Here is a 19,374-nt window from a genome sequence, read left to right as displayed (position 1 = left end):
ATAAAACCATAGTCATCATACGTCATAGAAAAATCACAACAATATATCTCAAAATAATATAACATCTGTCATGTATATCAGAGTATAAACATCCCAGGCTGAACAAATGGTGTGTGCACTGCAATCTTCCCAAGCTCCTCTTTTGAATACTGAGTACCTGAAACCAAACTGAAAACTGTAAGCACGAAGCTTAGTGAGTCTCCCCAAACTACCACATACCATACAATAACATATAAAGCACATACTGGGCCTTGCCCACTGCATCGGACCAAAGTCCGGAACTAACTAGGGCCTTGCCCACTGCATCGGACCGAAGTCCGGAACTGACTAGGGCCATGCCCACTGCATCAGACCGAAGTCCGGAACTAACTAGGGCCATGCCCACTGCATCTGACCGAAGTCCGGAACTAACTAGGGCCATGCCCACTGCATCGGACCGAAGTCCGGAACTAACTAGGGCCTTGCCCACTGCATCGGACCGAAGTCCGGAACTAACTGAAAATAGCATAACATAATCATAACATATAACATAAACACATATACTACATACTGCATCGAACCGCAGCCCGGACTAACTTGGGCCTTGCCCACTGCATCGGACCGGAGTCCGGAATAACTGAACATATCATATACATAAACTTGTAACATAAACATATAACTACTGCATCGGACCAAAGTCCAGAACACAAGGCACATAACATAAACATGCATGAATCACAAAGACATCAAGCATACATACTACTTCTTGGGACCACCCTGGCATCGGACCTAAGTCCGGAAACATACAAACTGCATCGGGCTAACCCCGACATCGGACCAAAGTCCGGAACTACTAACATCTAAACGGGCAGGCATTGTGGCCGTAGACCCGTTCCTACTAGAAGGAAACTCACCTCACATGCTGAAGTCCCACTGACAAAACCATAGCTGTTGGATGACAGATTCCCGATCTGTCAATATCAAAATAACACCCAATTAATAAATGGGTTCCAACTCATAGTCATAAGTCCATGCTTGGGTAAGAGACTACCTTACCCCTATCTTAGCTTGACTCAAGCCTAAGGCCCAATCCAAAGGCCCAAAGGTCTAATAATGGACCAAAGCCCAACTATGGCCCAATTTTCTAAATTGGGCCCAAACCTCTACATGGTCTTGCCTTAAGGCCCAATCATTTATTATTGGTCCAACTCTTGGCATTCTAACGGCCCAATATCATATGATCATCAAGGTCCAATCTATGGCCCATCTATGGCCCAATTTTCCAAATTGAGCCCAACCCTCACATATGGGCCTTACCCTAAAGCGCATCTAAATGTTCTAGTCCATTTGCTTGCTCTTGAATGGTCCATTATTATCCCAATCACCAAAGCCCATTAAATTAGGGTTTCACATAAAATGATGATTAGGGTTAAGTGTTTCTTACTTAACCCATTAAAGACTTACTCCATTAAGTCCTTTACTCTACTACATAAATGATATGGAATAATTTGGGCTTAATACACAATCCAATCCCAATGGCCCAAAGATGGGTCCCAATAAGTCCAAGGCCCAAATGCTCACAATTAGGGTTTTCTAAACCCTAATTAGGGTTTCCACCCAAACATGGCCCAATAGGCCCAACATAAATCTTTAAGCCCGTTAGGGTTTTGCTTGTGGGGCACCACCCACTACCACCTCGGGTAGTGGTGGTCAAAGGCGGCTGACGGCGGCGGCCACCACCTTACGGTGGTGGTTATCATTATTTTTTATTATTACTCAAAGCTAATTACAAATACAAAGTTTAATCCAAACATAAACACACACACACTAACACACACTAACTACATACACACACAGCCACATCATGGTGGCCGGCGGTGGCGCTTGGCGGCAGCCACCACCTCACGGTGGTGGCGGTGGCTTTCTTGATCTATCCGGCCAACAAACCCAATCATACATCATCGGAAGAATACACACCCACTACTATGCTCGGAATAGAATACAGTCACCACCTGGCGGCGTACACGGCAGCGACAGAACCCGGAAAGGCGGCAGCGGCAGGTTACGTCGTCAACTACCACCACACGGAGGTGGCGACACTTTCTTTTGGTTCGCTGCTCCGAAAAATGTCAACATACGCTTGTTCTCACCGGAAATACATCTAAACACCTCCACCCTTGCGGTGGCGCATTACAACCGGAAAGAAGGACGGCGGAACGGCAACCCACGACAGCCGGCGGTCGATCCATTCCCTTCACCGCTTCGCTGGAGGCTTGAGATAACACGACGGCAACGGCTGCGTCGTCCGACGACTGAAGTGGTGACGACGTCTGTGAGCAAGGAAGACACGCAGTGTCACGTCTCGTCGGCATCCACGGTTGGCAGTGGTGGCTCGCGTCTTCAACTGAACGGCACAACGTTTTCTTTCTTCACGGTGGCTGTGCGGTGGCAGAGGAAAGGATGAGGCACAAGGTGGCGGCGCCGGAGGGAGTGGGAGGTGAAGGTGACGGCTGGGAGGTTATGCCTTAGGGTTAGGGTTTACATGGTTTAAATACCTGGTCCCTTCAAAGATATTTCCATAATAACAATTATGGTCCCTCCCTTCTAAAATCATTTCCAATTCACCCCAATATTTACCCTTTTAACCCCATCTTCTGAAATCCCTTACAAATAAAGTCCGAAATTTACTAATCAGCCCCTCTTCTACAAATTGTTCTAAAATGAAGTCCATATATTAACAACCAACCCCTAAGATTACAAAATCTCTTCAAAAGGAGTCCAAATTTTACTCCTTTAGACCCCGATTCCATAAATTAATTTCATTTGAAATCCAAAACTTACCTTCTAAACCCTCAACTTCTAAAATTCTTCACAAATTAGTCCGGGACTTACATTTATTAATTTATTTAAGTAAACGGGGCGTTACAGTTATTATTATTATTATTATTATTATTATTATTATTATTATTATTATTATTATTATTATTTATTTATTTATTTTCGCTTTATTTATTTATCTTTGTTTTTGTGGTTTAAAAATCTTTTAATATTTTTTATGTTTATTTGAATATATTATTATTATTATTATTATTTTGACGTTTTGTTCGTTTAAATTATATAATGATTTTTTGACATTATGTTTTTCGAATAAACAAATTAAAACAGTAACCTTGATAACAGTCAGTCTTCCAATAAAATTATTTAATGTTTGTTTTTTGTTATTTAAACGATATATATATATATATATATATATATATATATATATATATATATATATTGGATTGGATACTTTTACTTAGGTTTTTTTTTTCATAAATAATTATACGAAAAAATGTAATCATTTAGGCAATAAATGAAGAAGCACTAACATATAAACGAATGGTGTAAACAAAACACACATAAAACCATGAAACCTCTTAAAACTGAATAAAAGATCAAACATTAACATATAAATGAATGATGTAATAAAAAAACCCATAAAAACAACATTAAATAATTATATTTGACGATTTATAGTAACCGATTTATTATTTTAATTTGTTTATTCAAACAAAACGTAAAAAACATCATTATATAATGTAAACAAACAAAAAGTTAAAAAAACAACATCAAATAATATATTCAAATAAAACGTCAAAAATATCCGGTTTATTATTTTAATGCATTTATTCGAACAAAACGTAAAAAAAATAATTATATAATGTAAACAAACAAAACGTCAAAAACAACATCAAATAATATATTCAAATAAAACGTTAAAAATATTAAAATATTTTTATATCACCAAAAGAGAGATAAATAAATAATAATGTGATTTTATATAACTTAGATAATTGATTTAAAAAAATAAAATAATTTTAAATAATCTATATTATTTCTATTAAAATAAAGATCATATAAATACTATTATATATATAATAAATTGTTAAAAGAAAAAGATAAAAAAAGAAAGAAAGGATAATTTGGTATTTTTATACAGAGCAAAATCTGCAGTGTAATATTCAAAACTACAATGATATAACCTATAATATTTTAAATTTAAGAACCAAAATTATAAATTTGATCAAACCACAGCACCATTTCTATAATTTACTCTTACTTTTATTAAAGCATGTTCTAATATATCAAATAAATATTGTGTATATGGTGTATGTATTATTATGCACAATGGACCAATGGTCAATGAACTCACTAGTCACTACCATCTCCATTATTGGTTTTGCCTATGGAATCTTCAAAAGCTGTGATATGATTGGCTACAAGATTTGAATACTGAAGTATGTGATTTCCCAAATGAGAATTTCTTAAATATTTATAAGGAAATCATATAAATTTTATAGAAGTTTTATAGAAACTTTAAATGTTGTAGTTTTGGAAAATAAGAAAGTATTTGTTTATTATTATCATTACAAGATTAACGGGATGTTTTTCTTCCAACTTATATGGAAATAATGGTTAATATATAATGGTGTCTATTTAGATAAAAATGTTGTATACAAAAGTTATGTTTCCTTTTTAAATTAAATAAATCGTTCTGAATGAGATTATATGACAATTATATATCCTTATCTTCCATAGAACAATTTTCATAATGTAACTAATTTGAAAATACTCATCAATTATAATGAGATGACAGAGAGATATAAAAAGGACAAATAGATAAATAGATTAGTGTAATAGTGTCTTAATATCAAGGTTTTAGAACTCGCTACTCGGTACATGTTCGACCAACTACCAAGTAGCGAATAGTTGTGGAGTATTCGGATTCGGTAATTCATATAGAAATATTTTAGGGAGATTATATAGATCAAAATCACAAGTTAAAACCATAAGTTGATTGAAATATATAACAAAACTATATACATTTGAATACACAAAAAATGAAAAACACATAATGGTTTCACTTCGTGAATACTTACTGAAAATGTAAGATATATATGTAGTAGTAATCACATGTGTATGTATTAAATAATAAATCATTAAGTATATTATACATATTAATCACAGAGTTGACCAAGTTATACAACACTTCTCGCTTCAGTAAGGGGCCGATCGGGGAGTACTCAGATTCTGTAACTCGCATCGGTAAAGAGCCGAGTATGGAGTACTCGACCGATTAATCGACCAACTCGGCGAGTTTTACAACACTACTTAATATATCAAGGTTGATCTATTAAGTTATTATGAAAAGAATCAAACATACGTAATCATCATATTAAATACTTAATTTATTAAATTCATTAAGTATATATTACATTAAGTATATAGTGATATAGAGAAGGGTCCTACTTTGGACACACCAATCTACAACATCAATCTATATTATTAGGTTTATTTTTTAGGTTAATGATAGTAATTATTATTTGACCTTGCTTTTTAAAGGACTTTATCATTACTTTAATCATTTCTTTATAGATCTATTAATTTTTATTAAAACAAGACAAAAACCATATTTATTTTTTTTTTCAAAGAATGCCACGACTTTTGTTTTTGCCTGCTTATCAACCTTGCTTTAAAACTTTTTTTTTTCTAATTATTTAAGATATGTCAATGTATATTTTTTTTATAGATTTCTTTTAGTATTTAACTTTTTTTACTATTTAAAAATAAACGTTTACTAGTAGTAATAGATATGTATATAAATTTTACGTTGTTAGTCCTGCACGAGTAATAATATAGTGGTTCACATTATGTAATATTTAAAATAGTTATTTCTCTCATAATAATATATATCTACTGAAAAATACTCAAAAAATTTATGGGTTTAATTTATGATTTTGTAATTTATATATGATTAAAAACCGATGAAAAAAAATAATAAAAAATAATAATATTAAGAAGTTGATTAAATATTTCGCCGGCGATAACGCTGAAATATGAGGCATTTGGTACATCAAATAATTATACATATAAAAACTAAATATTTGAACATATATTTTTAACGCTTTTTTCAAAAAAAAAATCATGAGCTGTAGAAAAAAGTTTCAAATTCAAATGATTTAATTTCTGTTAAGAGCGATTTTCGAATAAACGGAAAAAATGTCGAAAAGTTAAAATTAAAAAATATAAACGAACAATAACATCAAAAAGTTAAAAAAAAAATAGACAAACAAAACATCAAAAAATAAATAAAAAAAACATTAAATCTACATATTCGAATAAAACGGCAAGAAAATTAAATAAAAAATGATTAAATAAAAAAATAAATATAAATAAAATAATAAATCATAATATTAATAAATAATGATTTTTAACAATTTAGATAATTAATTTAATATTATTAAATAAGTTGATTCTTTGTGTTTTGCTAATTAAAATCTTAAAATATAAAGGGATATGTAACAAACAAATAAAAATAAGACATATAATAAAATAATAATAATAATTAAAAAAAAACAAAAAAACAATGAACCGTGGTTTGACAAAAGAAAAAAAAAGTAATGATTATTTGTAAATTACTAGAAAGTAATTATGCTGAACACAATTTCCTAGATTAAATTGTTTTAAAGAGGTAGATTGGTGTGTGATAGGTATAAGTTAGATTGGTGTGTCAAAAGAAATTCCCCTGTAATAATCACATCAATAATCATTAGACTAATGGTTATTTGTAAATTACTAGAAAGTAATTATGCTGAACACAATTTCCTAGATTAAATTGTTTTAAAGAAGTAGATTGGTGTGTGATGGGTATAGGTTAGATTGATGTGTCAAAAGAAATTCCCCTATAATAATCACATCAATAATCATTAGACTAACTTTTATACATATATTTCATAATAACCTAATCATTATTATCTTTATTATTTAATAAATTTTTATTACTAACTTTATTAATTTATTAATTTTAAACTTACTTTTTAATAAGATAACAATAATATTGTTTTTATAAAAAAAAATTCATTAAATTTTTTAACCTTATTTTCATCAATTTTTTAAACCTGATTTTTAGACTTAAACCTACAAACTTATATATATATATATATATATATATATATATATATATATATATATATATATATATATATATATATATATATATATATATTTCACTTTAAAAATTCAATACATTTTATTTTTTGTTAGAAGTAAACCACAAACATCTATAAAAAACGAGAAGGTTTAATGTTGCATGGGAAAAAAATTATATTTTTAAAGAAAATCAATAAATATATTGTATGACATATCTTTAATAATTAGACTAAAAAAAGTCAAAAGTTGTGTAACTTAATAGCAAAAAAAAAAAAAGAATACGTGACTTTTTTAGAAAATAAGTTATAAAAAAAAGTCAAAAGTTGTTTGACATATTTTTAGACTTTTTTATTTTATTTTCATAAACCTAATATCATTAATTATAAAAAAAAATATATTACTGACTAAAAAATATATATAAACCCATAATTTTTTTCCATGTCCGTTGATAAAAAAAATTACCTCAAAAAAGTAATGCATTTGTACATATGCACATTCGTTTATCAAATAAAAAACAATAAATTTATTTTTGTCAAACAGTTTATTAACGTTCGGATGTATGTTTTGTTTGTTTACCTTTATATTTTAGTTACAACTTTATGTTTAAAAATATAAATGTTAAATGACATTAATTAAAACTTAGTTGATATTACAAAATATTTTATTTGTATTTCGCTTTAATATAATATAAATTAAATAACAATCATTGGAAAATACTTTATTATTAAGTTTGTAGTAAATAAAATTAATTTAACACCTAGGTTTAATAATAAATATCATAAAATTTAAAGGTTTAAATTAAAAGTTTGATGTATCTAAGGGTTAATTTGTAAATAAACAAGAAAAAAAAGCAATAGGAAATATTTTGCTTTAATATATTATAAATTAAATAAAAGTCACTGGAAAATACTTTATTATTAAAATTATAGTAAATAAAATTAATTTAACGGTAAGGTTTAATAATAAATATCATAAAATTTAAATGTTTAGATTAAAGGTTTGATGTATCTATGTTAGTTTGCAAAAAAAAAAAAAAAAAAAAAAAAGTTTAAAAGATGCGTAGCTTCTTATAAGCCAAAAAGGCGCGTGGCTTTTTTCTTAAAACAAAGGTGCATTGATTTTTGTACAGTGTATATGGATATTAGTAGATAGGTATTAGATTGGTGTGTCCTAGTGTAGATTGTTGTGTAAAATGAAAAACCCTATAGAGAAATACATGTAACTGGCTTTACAAGTTTATTGAAAGTTGTAATATATGACAAAAGGGTAAGCATTTTGTATAGTATTTTTTTTTTCTTTTATGTGGTATCAATAAAAGGTTAGATTGTAGGTTTCAACAATCTTGGTTGACCAAAGTAATTTTTTTTAGTTACCGATAGTCATAACTCATAACAACTCAATGAACACTGAAAAAAACATCATTTCATGTTATATACATATAAAACAATTACGTTTCTTTTATAAAAGGTTTAACTACATATATCTTTTCACCGATTGCCATTAAATTGAATGTCCAACCTAATGATTCATATACAAGTTTCGAAAAAATTGTTAATAGTTTAATACATATGATATGGTACCCAAAATGTATATTAAAACAGTAGGGATCCGTGATTTAAGGTAGGTTCGTAATTGGACAAATGAAGGTGGCCCTTCATATCATGTTTGGATCTTCTTACATGCTCACCTTTTAAATTATTCTATTTTTACTTTTACATATTTATTATAATAAAAACAAATATAAATGTACCATCATTTTTTTTCTCTACAAATAGATATCATAAAAATGTGAGTAAACTTATAAAAACTAATTTGAGATCAAGTAAACAAATATATATGATTTTTAAGGGTCCTTTTAAGATCATGTGTAAGGATTCTGGTCGGATTCTTCAATTTTTGAGGGGTTTCTTCATGGACACCGATGAGGTGATGGTCCTCAGAGGATAATGATGTCAGATGAAAGAGATACATAGAGGATGAGATTGATGGTTTGCTTCGTCGAGTTTAGAAGTGAACGGGATCGGGTGAGGTTAGAGGGTGAAGGGTGGTGGGAGTGGGAGTGGGAGTGGGAATGGGATTGTGTCTATTTATCTTATTAAACAGTAACAAATTATAAATATATAATTACATAATGGTATTATGGTCATTTCAGATATAATATGGACTGAATCGCAAAAAAACATCTTATAGGGACTAATCATGTAAATTTTAAACATATAGGAAATTGTCCGAATTTCCCACTTACAACAGGGAATCATTTCATTTACTCTTTCTTAAATTTAGTCCAATTATTTTCACTTTATACATCTTCTGAATGGAGCCTCGCGGCGGATAACAGATTTTGGTCTTTCCGTCTTTTGGATAAAATATCTGAAAGCAAGTTGTTTATAAGCGACAATTATGGGCATCTTCGACACCCCAATCAGTACACTTTCCTTTAAAATATTCATATATGTTTTTTAGTAAATCGTATAACAAAATAAAATTTTGATCATAAGTATAAATAATGTAGCGATATAATATTTTTCATTCAATAACTTGTTACTTCCGTCTTCAAAACATTAAGAAACTAATTATTTTGACTTCGAAACGCAATAATGTGTTTTGTAGCACATGCAAACACCCCCTAAGCTATTATGCAGTTACTACTTGATTGCAATTTTTAATATACTTCTTATTATTTTAGCAATTCATGTAAACTACTCTTTGAAATCACTCTTTCCCAAGTTATATTTGGTTTGGTTGAGAAAAACAAGCACCGTATGGTTATGGACATATACACAGGGGCAGATTCGAGGTAGCAGTGGAATTGAGATTGGTCTCGACAGTTAAGATGTGGAAGGGAGATGCTTGAGTTAACATGTAACGTCCCAAAAATTACAAGATATATTTTTCATTTAAAATAGGTTAACCAATAAAAACCATTATTATATATATATATATATATTAAAGTTATGAAGAAAAGGAACAGTTAACCTGAGACATTTTGGCCAGTTTTCGTCCCTTAAATTACATTTCCGGTCCCTCTATTTTTGTTTGTGTGTCACTTTGTTAATTTATATATATTAAAGGAAGATCTAGACCACTTCTTTTGTTAAAATACAATTTGCCCCTGTAACCCTCATATCCCACATTCCCACCGATCCACATTCCACCGCCTCTTTCTACCTTCCAGGACCTTCTACATCCAGTATCGGCTCTCTCTCTCTCTCTCTCTCTCTCTCTCTCTCTCCCACCGTCATTATCTCGACTTCTCCATGGATGCCCTGCGTTTTGTACGTCGTCTTTCGGCGCAGTGGAGCCGGACGTGGTTCAGTCTCTGCTCCAAATCATACACTTCTCTTTCTTCATCGTCTCCCCCGGTTCTCCATCGTTACTATTTCGTGTTTGCTTCTTCCAGAAAAGCACCGCCGTGCCTCCGCCTCAACTGTGATGGATGAAAGGGGCTGCTCCGGTAGCGGATCGCGAAGGGGAGGAGGGAAAAATTGGTGGTCCCGTGGTGGTTCTGTGATGTTGAATCGAAGAAAAAGAAAACAAAATCAGCAACTGTAAGGGTCGGATGGAGGCTCGCCACAATCGGTTAGGTCATCGGTCCTTCTTCTTCTCCACTTCGTTGGTTCCAAACAAAAAGTTTCTTTGAGTTCACAGAGGTGTTTCGATTGTTGTTCAAATCGACAGGCACGATGGAGGAAAAAGAGAGAGGTTGGGCAGGTGCGTCAATGAGTTCTGCTCCGGTAGCTCCCCTGATCCTCTTCTTCTTTTTCTTTTTGTTGTTTTTTTATTTATTTAAACAGAAATGGAACAAAATGGATTGTTTGGATTTGTTTGTGACAGAATTTGATAGGGTTGTTGTTGACAGAATTTGAAATGTTTGGGATTGTGCTTCTTAACCGATTCATAGGGGTGTTTGTGTCGTTTGTTTGATAGGCAACAAAGAAGAAAACGGAATAGAGAAATAAATGAGTAATGAGTATTAGGGAAGCTTGTGGGTGTACTTCCAATCTGGAATGGCACATGATCCAATCTCCACAGATTACAGTAGATTTCAACAAAGATTTTGATTGTACAAACTATATTTTTGAAAGGTATTATAGATTACTTTGTAAAATATAATATGGAAAATCTTATATTAGTTGTTTTTCTTTTAAAAAAAAGACTTCTGATCCTTTTATTTTCTGAAGGTTTGTATGCAATTTAGCTTCTGTTTGCTGAAATCATAATTTAGGGATTTGATGATTGGTATGAACTACATAAGTTACTACAGGATAGCTATGGTAGATGTGTTTTTCATTTTCCATCTCTTAAATCAAAGATTACTAATTACATCATAATCAGTAATTGACAATGGATATGAGAAATGTTTATGCTTCATCTTACCAGGTTGTGGCAACATCCTGAGAACAGAACACTATTATCTAATCTACTCATTAAGAATTCTTCCCAGGTATGTTTTTGTAACTTATGACTCTTGATAATTCATCATGAATTCGTACAATTTATTAAAAAAGATACCTTGATTATGTAACATCCAAAATTCTGGTATGTCCTGAAACCCTAAGAAATGATAAGTTTGCATAATTGGTCCCTTAAGTACGTTGGGCGTACTTAAGTGTACGCTTAGCGTACCGCATAAAAATGGTCGCGGGGAATTCAGGGTACGCCGGGCGTACCTTGAGTTACGCGGGGCGTACGCGCCAGGGACGAAAACCCTAATTTTTCCGGACTTGAGGCCTATTTAAACAACTTTAAGTCCCTTGGACTAAACCCTAGAGAGCCTCCACAGCCCTAGAACGTCCATATACTCCTGGAAACCTTGTGAGATCATTCTTAGGCCTTAAAGAGTGCATTTGTGGCCTTTTTGTGTGTATTTCAAGAAGAAGGGGTGGTCAAGCAAGCTTGGATCAAGATGGTGCTTCAAGATCCTGCACCAAAAGCATCTTGCAAAGCTTCTGGAGGTAAAAAGCTTGCATCTTTCCTTTCTAATCTTTAGATCTAGCTAGGGTTTTGGTGGTTTGTCCCTTTTATGAACTTTGGACCTCTTTTGTTGAGTTAAGCCTTCCCTTTTGATATGAAAGTCAGATCTGAGGTCCCCTGGTCATTTAGAAGTATAAAAATGGAAGCTTGATGAGAGTTGTGACTTCATGCTTGGGTAAAAGACCTTGAAAAGGTCTTAATAGGGTGGTTGGGAGTGTATGAGACATGCAAGGGCATAAAGTTGCCAACTTTATGCCTTGGGACATCTTTTCAATCTTAGATCTAGCTTTTGGACGTGAGAGATTCGAGCATTAAGCACTTAATGGGAAAAGTGCTTAATATGATTGTACGATGGGCGTAACTGTCTGTACGCAGCGCGTAGTCACTAGACCCTCAGTACGCTGCGCGTACCATGTCACACCCCGATCCTTGTCGGAATCGATCAAGGCGTGATATATTGTTCAAAGTCTCATGACAACTATGTTATAATATGATTAGATTCAATTAAGTACTAAGTATGCAAACAAGATCCACAACATACAAATACATATCCAAATACGAACAACATTTATTACATCAAATTTAAATTGTCTTGTGGATTTCTAAGGCGCAACCTATTTTTCATCATTCTTCATTCTTCAAATCTGCACCATGGGTAAAAACAGGTCAACTACGAGAGTTGGTGAGTAATCAAATTTTAGTAGAGAAAATTGTGAAGTTGAAACATTTATAATTTGAAATTTGTTTTCTTTTGAAGTCGCCAAACAATTGTATTTGAGATAAATGTTTATAAATCAAAAATTGATTAACAATTGATAACAACAACAATAAGTCCTCACCCTATATATATATATATATGTATATATATAAATATATATAGGATGGAGCATCTAATCATCATACACACTCAACCACGTGTGATCAATCACCTTAGCGTCCCAAGGCGGGGTGGTCAACCCAATAGCGCTATTATTGTCCATGACGTACCTCAAGAATACGGGCATAGTCATGGAGATTAGACTAAAAATGGTAATGCACTACAAGTACATGTAGCGTAAACAAACAATAGTTATACAATTAATGACTCACGTATAAATGTCCCAACAATGTCTCAATTGTGATAAAACAATAAAATGAAGTTGAAATATATTAGAACCACATGATACACCCCAAAAGTATTGAAAAATTATAAAGTATGGGGTAGATTACTCACTTTAGTCCCAAAACGAAATGCGTGTGTCGTACGATAGACGATTCGGGTCAAAATGGCGTAGAACCTAATATAATTAATAGTTTTGGTTTAGGAACTGCTAAACAAGAATGAAGTATTAATACAAATAATTAGACACGTATTCTTATATTAGATGAATTAACAATAATTCATTTTGATTATAATATTAAGGTATTTATTTGTTAAATGAATTTTAAATTGAATTACTTACTTTGCATAATTAGTTTATATTTTCAATTTAGGCTAGATTTTAATAATTTCTTATTAAAATAATAACTTGCCTAATTATAATTATTTATAGATTTTAACAATTATTTATATGAAATAATCATTAAAATGCATTTTTACATGCTTAAATACTTAGGAAAATAGTTTTAAATAGTAAACAGTATTGAAAAATTATGAAATTATTAGGAAATCATTATTTCATACAATATGAATTACTGTAAAATTTGTATATTTTTCTGAACTGTTTTAGTATTTATTTAATATTTTAATGATTAAACAACACAAAATTCGGGAAAAATAGTAAATGATTCTCAAAACATCTGTAAAATTAACCATAGTTTTATAACATGATGTAGAGCCCAGTGTATAAGTTTCAGATATTTGTTACTATGGGAAGTATTTTTTATATATTTCATTATTAATTAATCAATAAAATCATAAATAATAGTAAACAGTAATATAAATGCATGAAACTTCATATATCATGTTTAATCAGTATACAGGTCATCCCAGAATTTTCTCAGAATTTATTGAATGCAACAAGTATTTTATGTGAATTATTGCCCTACTTTATTGAAATAATTATGATAATTCAATAAAAATAAGTTATTTTCTGAAAATTTCCAGAACTTCTTATTTTATTGATGGTATTCTGAGAAAAATCAGGTTTATGAAAAAAATGAGTTTTAGATATTTTGGTGGATTTAATTTGTTTCTTGTATGAATTTGAAACTTTTAACAACATACCTTGATGAATGCTTCAAGATGGATGAAGATTTGAGTATAATAGATTGTTCTTGGATGGAATATGAGTATTCTTGGAGGAAATTTCGAGATTGAGAGTGAGAGAAAGAATAGAGAAGATTTAAGTGGTGAAGAGAATAATGTGTTGGGAGAAAAAAGGAAAGGAAAGTGGATGGAAGGTGTGAGTGGGAGACCATGAGAATAATCTTTTTGCTTTTGGTGGTCTTCATAATTTCCCACTAACACAAGCATCTTTTACATAATTAATATATGAGTTTTATAAAATTTAAAGTAAAGTTTATAAAAAATAGAGTTTTATAAAATTTAATGTAAAGTTTATAAAAATGGAGTTTTATAAAAGATAGGTTATTATTTGATTATAACAATCTACTTTGATTTGAAGTTTAATTAGAGAATTCAAGTTTGATTCTTTTAATTTAATTAGAGCATTATACTTTGATTTTATTTTTAATATGGTATCATAATTTACTTTGGTTATAGTTATAACGTTGTACAATACTATGTTGCTATTAACGTCAAGTTATATCGTATTGCATGGGTTTTGATCCTATTAGCGTCAAGTAATCTTGAGTAGGGTTTATTAAATTTCCAATTGGGTTGGGTTGACCCGAATCCATTTTAGGCGGATGTCACATACCAGGGAGGTACGATGGGCGTACGCAGCTCAGATGGGCCCTAATCTGTTTTGGGCCTTTGGGCCTCATTTGGCTGATGAGCTTGTTTGGACTCTGTAAGATTGATGCCTTTTCATCTGTTTGGGCCAAGGACTTATTGGTTGGGCCTTATTGGGCCAAGGGGCCCATTAAGGATATTGGACTTGGATTTTGGGGTCCAATTTGCAAGAAAGGGGTAATTGGGCCTTGGGGGTAGAGTTTGAAGGTTGGGCCTTTCCTTGGGTAATTTAAGGTCTTATCATTGATTATATATTATTGTTATTATTCAGCTTGGTAGGTTGGGGATTATTGGGAGGGCAGTAATTGTATTCATTGGACGGAGGTGAGTCTTCTCACCATACCTATGGGTCTACGGCACCAAGGCCGGCCCATTATGTGATCATGTTATGTGTGTGTTATTCATTTATGAATTGATATTTTGTGTGATATTATGTTGGTATGGAAGACCTCGGGGGGAGCCCGTGGCATTGGATATAAGACCATGTGGGGTAGCCCATGGCAGTCCTAGGTAAAGACCATGTGGGGTAGCCCATGGCATTGGATGTAAGACCATGTGGGGTAGCCCATGGCGGTCCTAGGTAAAGACCATGTGGGGTAGCCCATGACACTCTTGTTGAATCGTATTGCATAGTTTCTGTGGCATGTTTATAGCTTATTTTTAGCTATCAGGATATATGTATGCGAATGTGTGTGGTATGCTCTGGGAAACTCACTAAGCATTTCGCTTACAGGTTGTTGATTTGTTTCAGGTACTTCTGAGCCTAAGGGCAAGGACAAGGCGTGATGACGTGGCGTGCACTCTATCTCTCTTTTGATGTGTTTGGGACCCTCTGATGTTTTAAAATGGAAAACAATGAAGTAATGAATGTTGATTTGAAAATAAATGTTTTGGGATTTTATGGTTTAGGGGATTGGCTTTGGTTTTAAAAGGAAAAAAAAATATAATGAAAATTTTCTTTGTAAAATTGGGTCGTTACAGATTACCTTTTATCCTTATTTTTACTATGTTTTTGTATTTTTTTAATAATGGCAGAGACCAAAGATTCTTACTGTTGAAGAGAAGCTAATGGTCCTAGAATGTAAGTAAATTTTGGGTCTTCCTATTTCTTTTTTGCGTTATTTTCTAGAATTAATTTCATGTGTTTACTGTCTCATGGGTACAATCGTCTTTTTCAGGGATTTAGAGAGAACAATTGTGGAAACTGAGATGGAAATAACACTAGCAAAAAGTCAAGCTTTTCTTAGTAAGCACTTCAAGTGATTTTCTAACAAAAAGTTTCTTGCTATGATTGCCATTTACACTGGAATTGGTAACAAATTAAGAAGAAATGCTTTCAGATGATCATGGATGCCTGAAGGTCAGTTCATAACAAAATAATATTGAAAATTCTTTCTAAGGTTTTTTTATAGGTATAGATATTGATTTTGACTTTGACTTTGGATTTCTGATGGACCTGTGTCACTATGACAACCCCGCAACTGTATTATTGTTTTTCTTAAAGAGCCAAAGCTCAGTAAACTTTATTAAAAAAGAATAAAAGAATACAACACAATCAAACCAACATCAAACCATTTTTGAGTAAATTACCAATTTTTCCCTATGCTTCTCTATATTTCTGTTTTAGGCCCATCTCTTTGCAATTATAGTCCATTTTTTTTACTGGAAATGGATTGGAAGGGGGAGACAAAGAATTTGTTATTCGAGATTGGAATCCCGTAAATATCCCAATGCAAGAGGGTGTTGTCGCCCAGCCTCACCACCACCACCAACAACAACAGCAGCAACATGTTTACGTTTTTGAGGTAATTCTTTTACGAAAAGTTTTTAATCATTATATTGTGTTTATGGAGCAAACAAAGAGCTTCGTTATGTCATATGTGATCTTAAATTCCGTAAAAAGTTAGGGCTAATGAAATGCAAAAAAATTAGCAACGTACTTTTTTTATTTGTTTTTATTTTTTATTTTTATTATTATAAGATCCTAATTCCATTTTGTTCTGTTACAACATTTTTTTATCAAGGTATTGTATTTTGAGAATCAAATTCAATTATGTTTAATGTACTTTATATTCTAAAAATATTGCATAATCTACTCAATAATGTACTTCTTCAATGATTTTATAAGAAGAGATGAAAGTAAGATGTTTAATGCGGTAATTGTACTTACTTTCTTCCGGTTAATGCTTCTCAGAGGGGTAAAGGGATGTTGGATCGATTGGAGAACAAAGAGGTTGTGGGATTACATACACATTATTGAATCAACGGTTTTATTTGCTCATCCATGAACTGCTAAGGGACTATAGTTTTTTTTATGTTTTTCATTACTATTTGTGTATGATATATCTTTGATATGGTATGGTAGGCTTTGAATTTGGTTTCGGGTTTCTTTTGAAAAGAAATTGAGTTTTTACTCTGCGGTTGACAGAAACGTGGTAATGAAGCTAATGAATACTAAACGCAGTACCATTTAACTATAACAAAAAACCAACATTGAAGGATTCCGGAAAAACGTCATTGAAGGCTTGCGACCCCCGCAAAGCGGGGGACACTTTTCTAGTTTTATTTAAAATCATTAAGTAACATTCATTTGTTTGAAAACCATAAGATTCACAGAGTTGAATTGTACAACAACGGAAACCAATATATTCGATGCATGTGTACAGTCCCGTCGAGCTCTCCTCACGAATGACCTGCAAAAAAATTTAATCAACAACTGTAAGGATAAAGTAAAGTGATTTCCCCAGTATGTCACATACTTCACCATACATACAATGCATACAAACAAAGACCTCGGCTCTAGCGCCGATATGTTAACTTTCCTTTCAACATGCAAACAATACACATACTAATCATGCTTATCATCCACTGACACTCTTGCCACTACACATATTGTTAGGGAGGAGGGAGTCGTTCCCCCCAACCCACCGAACCCACTGCCACATCACTTTTCTCTTTTATTTTTCTTCATCTTTCCGAACCCATAACATACGGAAATCCTATCTTTTTGAACCCACTCAACCCACTCAATTAAAAAAAATACAAAACAACTAAGGTACAAGTTTTAAAACACATGGTACAAGAGAAAGAGAAAGTAGAGAGAGATGATGAAGTGGGTTAGTGAAACCAATCAACCCACTCGTTGAAACAGGAGTGGTACCGCCGATAACTCTATTGCTAATTAAGATTTTACATTTAATTGATTTGTATTTTTTTTAATTGAGTGGGTTGAGTGGGTTCAAAAAGATATGATTTCCGTGTGTTGTGGGTTCGGAAAGATGAAGAAAAACAAAAGAGAAAAAGTGATGTGGCAGTGGGTTCAGTGGGTTGGGAGGGAATGACTCTCTCCTCCCTTAGGGGTTAGATCCCGGTCTTTCGTACAATTGCTAAGTACTGCATCCTGGTCTTTCATACAATTGCTAGGGGCTACATCATGGTATTTCATACAATTGATGTCCGTATCTAAACCGGGGCCAATGCTAATACTGACAACCGCCTCATGAATACATAGTCATATGTAGTCGGGAGTTAGATAGACAGTTAACCAGATAACCCTACCCCAAAGCAATAAATCAAATAAAAACCATGTAATAAGGCTTTAGACCAATAGTTCTCAAGCTATCTAACTTAAACTACATACAACCCCTAGGGTATCCACTCAACGATAAACCAATACTATCATTATCCAAACCAATCATGACACCTAACCGTATTATACATGTGTTTGTGGATCTACGCGTTTTGCCATTTTGTTGCCTCAAAAGAAAGATCACCTAATGTATTCTGCTTTGACACGTCACTTTCAAAAAATCAATGATCATAAAATAGATTGTTGATGGATTATATTGAAAATGCCAAAATTTTGTAGATTTTGAATTGGTTACAAGAAAAAACATAAACACTTATATCTCAACTTTTACCTGAGATTTGAATTTGTTTTGAGTTTATAGTTTATGTCTTTATTATTCTTTGATGGATTAAATTTACTTTGTAGTTTCCCTTTGCAAGTTGTGGTTTTGATGGATTAAATTTACTTTGTAGTTTCCCTTTGCAAGTTGTTGGTTTTCGAGATGATATCTCATTGGGGACAAGATTGTTATCTCAAAAGTCAAAACTAAAATTGTTTATACATCCATAATTGTCTTAAGAAAACATGGTCCAAAGTTGATACTTGACATGTTAGTTGTTGTGATCTACATGCTTGTTTGATTATCAAATAACTTGTTTTCGTTAATGATTATGTTTTTTTTAATTGTATATGTTAGTTCGGTTTGAGATGTTAAAACATGAAATCTAAAGGCACCTTATACGCACCATTATCGCTTGTCACGAAGTACGAGAAACACTCTAGTTGAAATTGAAAGCTATAGGGACCAAATTTGTAGTTATTGAAATTAAATACTACTGGAGCCAAAATTATAATTAATAGTACAAAATTAAAACTAAAATGGCTAACACTATCATTATTTTAAATTAACTATTACTGCACCGAAACTCCAACTAATACAAATTATAAATTATATGAACCAGTACTGTAATTATTAAAATTAAAAAAA

The 19,374-nt window shown here is 32.2% G+C and overlaps 2 long non-coding RNA genes across 2 annotated transcripts; one reads left to right on the top strand and one right to left on the bottom strand.

Annotated features, from left to right (window-relative positions):
- Window positions 1-10,965: 10,965 nt before the first annotated feature.
- Window positions 10,966-16,085, top strand: LOC145117298 (uncharacterized). The gene is made up of 5 exons (XR_013712599.1): window positions 10,966-11,033; window positions 11,130-11,222; window positions 11,329-11,392; window positions 15,854-15,899; window positions 15,997-16,085. It is a non-coding gene; the product is annotated as an uncharacterized LOC145117298 (long non-coding RNA).
- LOC145114947 (uncharacterized) lies at window positions 12,431-14,224 on the bottom strand. Its single transcript, XR_013711350.1, has 3 exons — window positions 14,129-14,224; window positions 13,136-13,199; window positions 12,431-12,566 (listed from the first exon to the last, which is right to left on the bottom strand). It is a non-coding gene; the product is annotated as an uncharacterized LOC145114947 (long non-coding RNA).
- Window positions 16,086-19,374: the final 3,289 nt, after the last annotated feature.

This window comes from Lactuca virosa, chromosome 5, assembly GCF_052849685.1.
Source record: "Lactuca virosa cultivar CGN04683 chromosome 5, Lactuca_virosa_CGN04683_v6, whole genome shotgun sequence".
NCBI lineage: Eukaryota > Viridiplantae > Streptophyta > Magnoliopsida > Asterales > Asteraceae > Lactuca > Lactuca virosa.
This window is presented reverse-complemented; position numbering and strand designations above follow the sequence as displayed.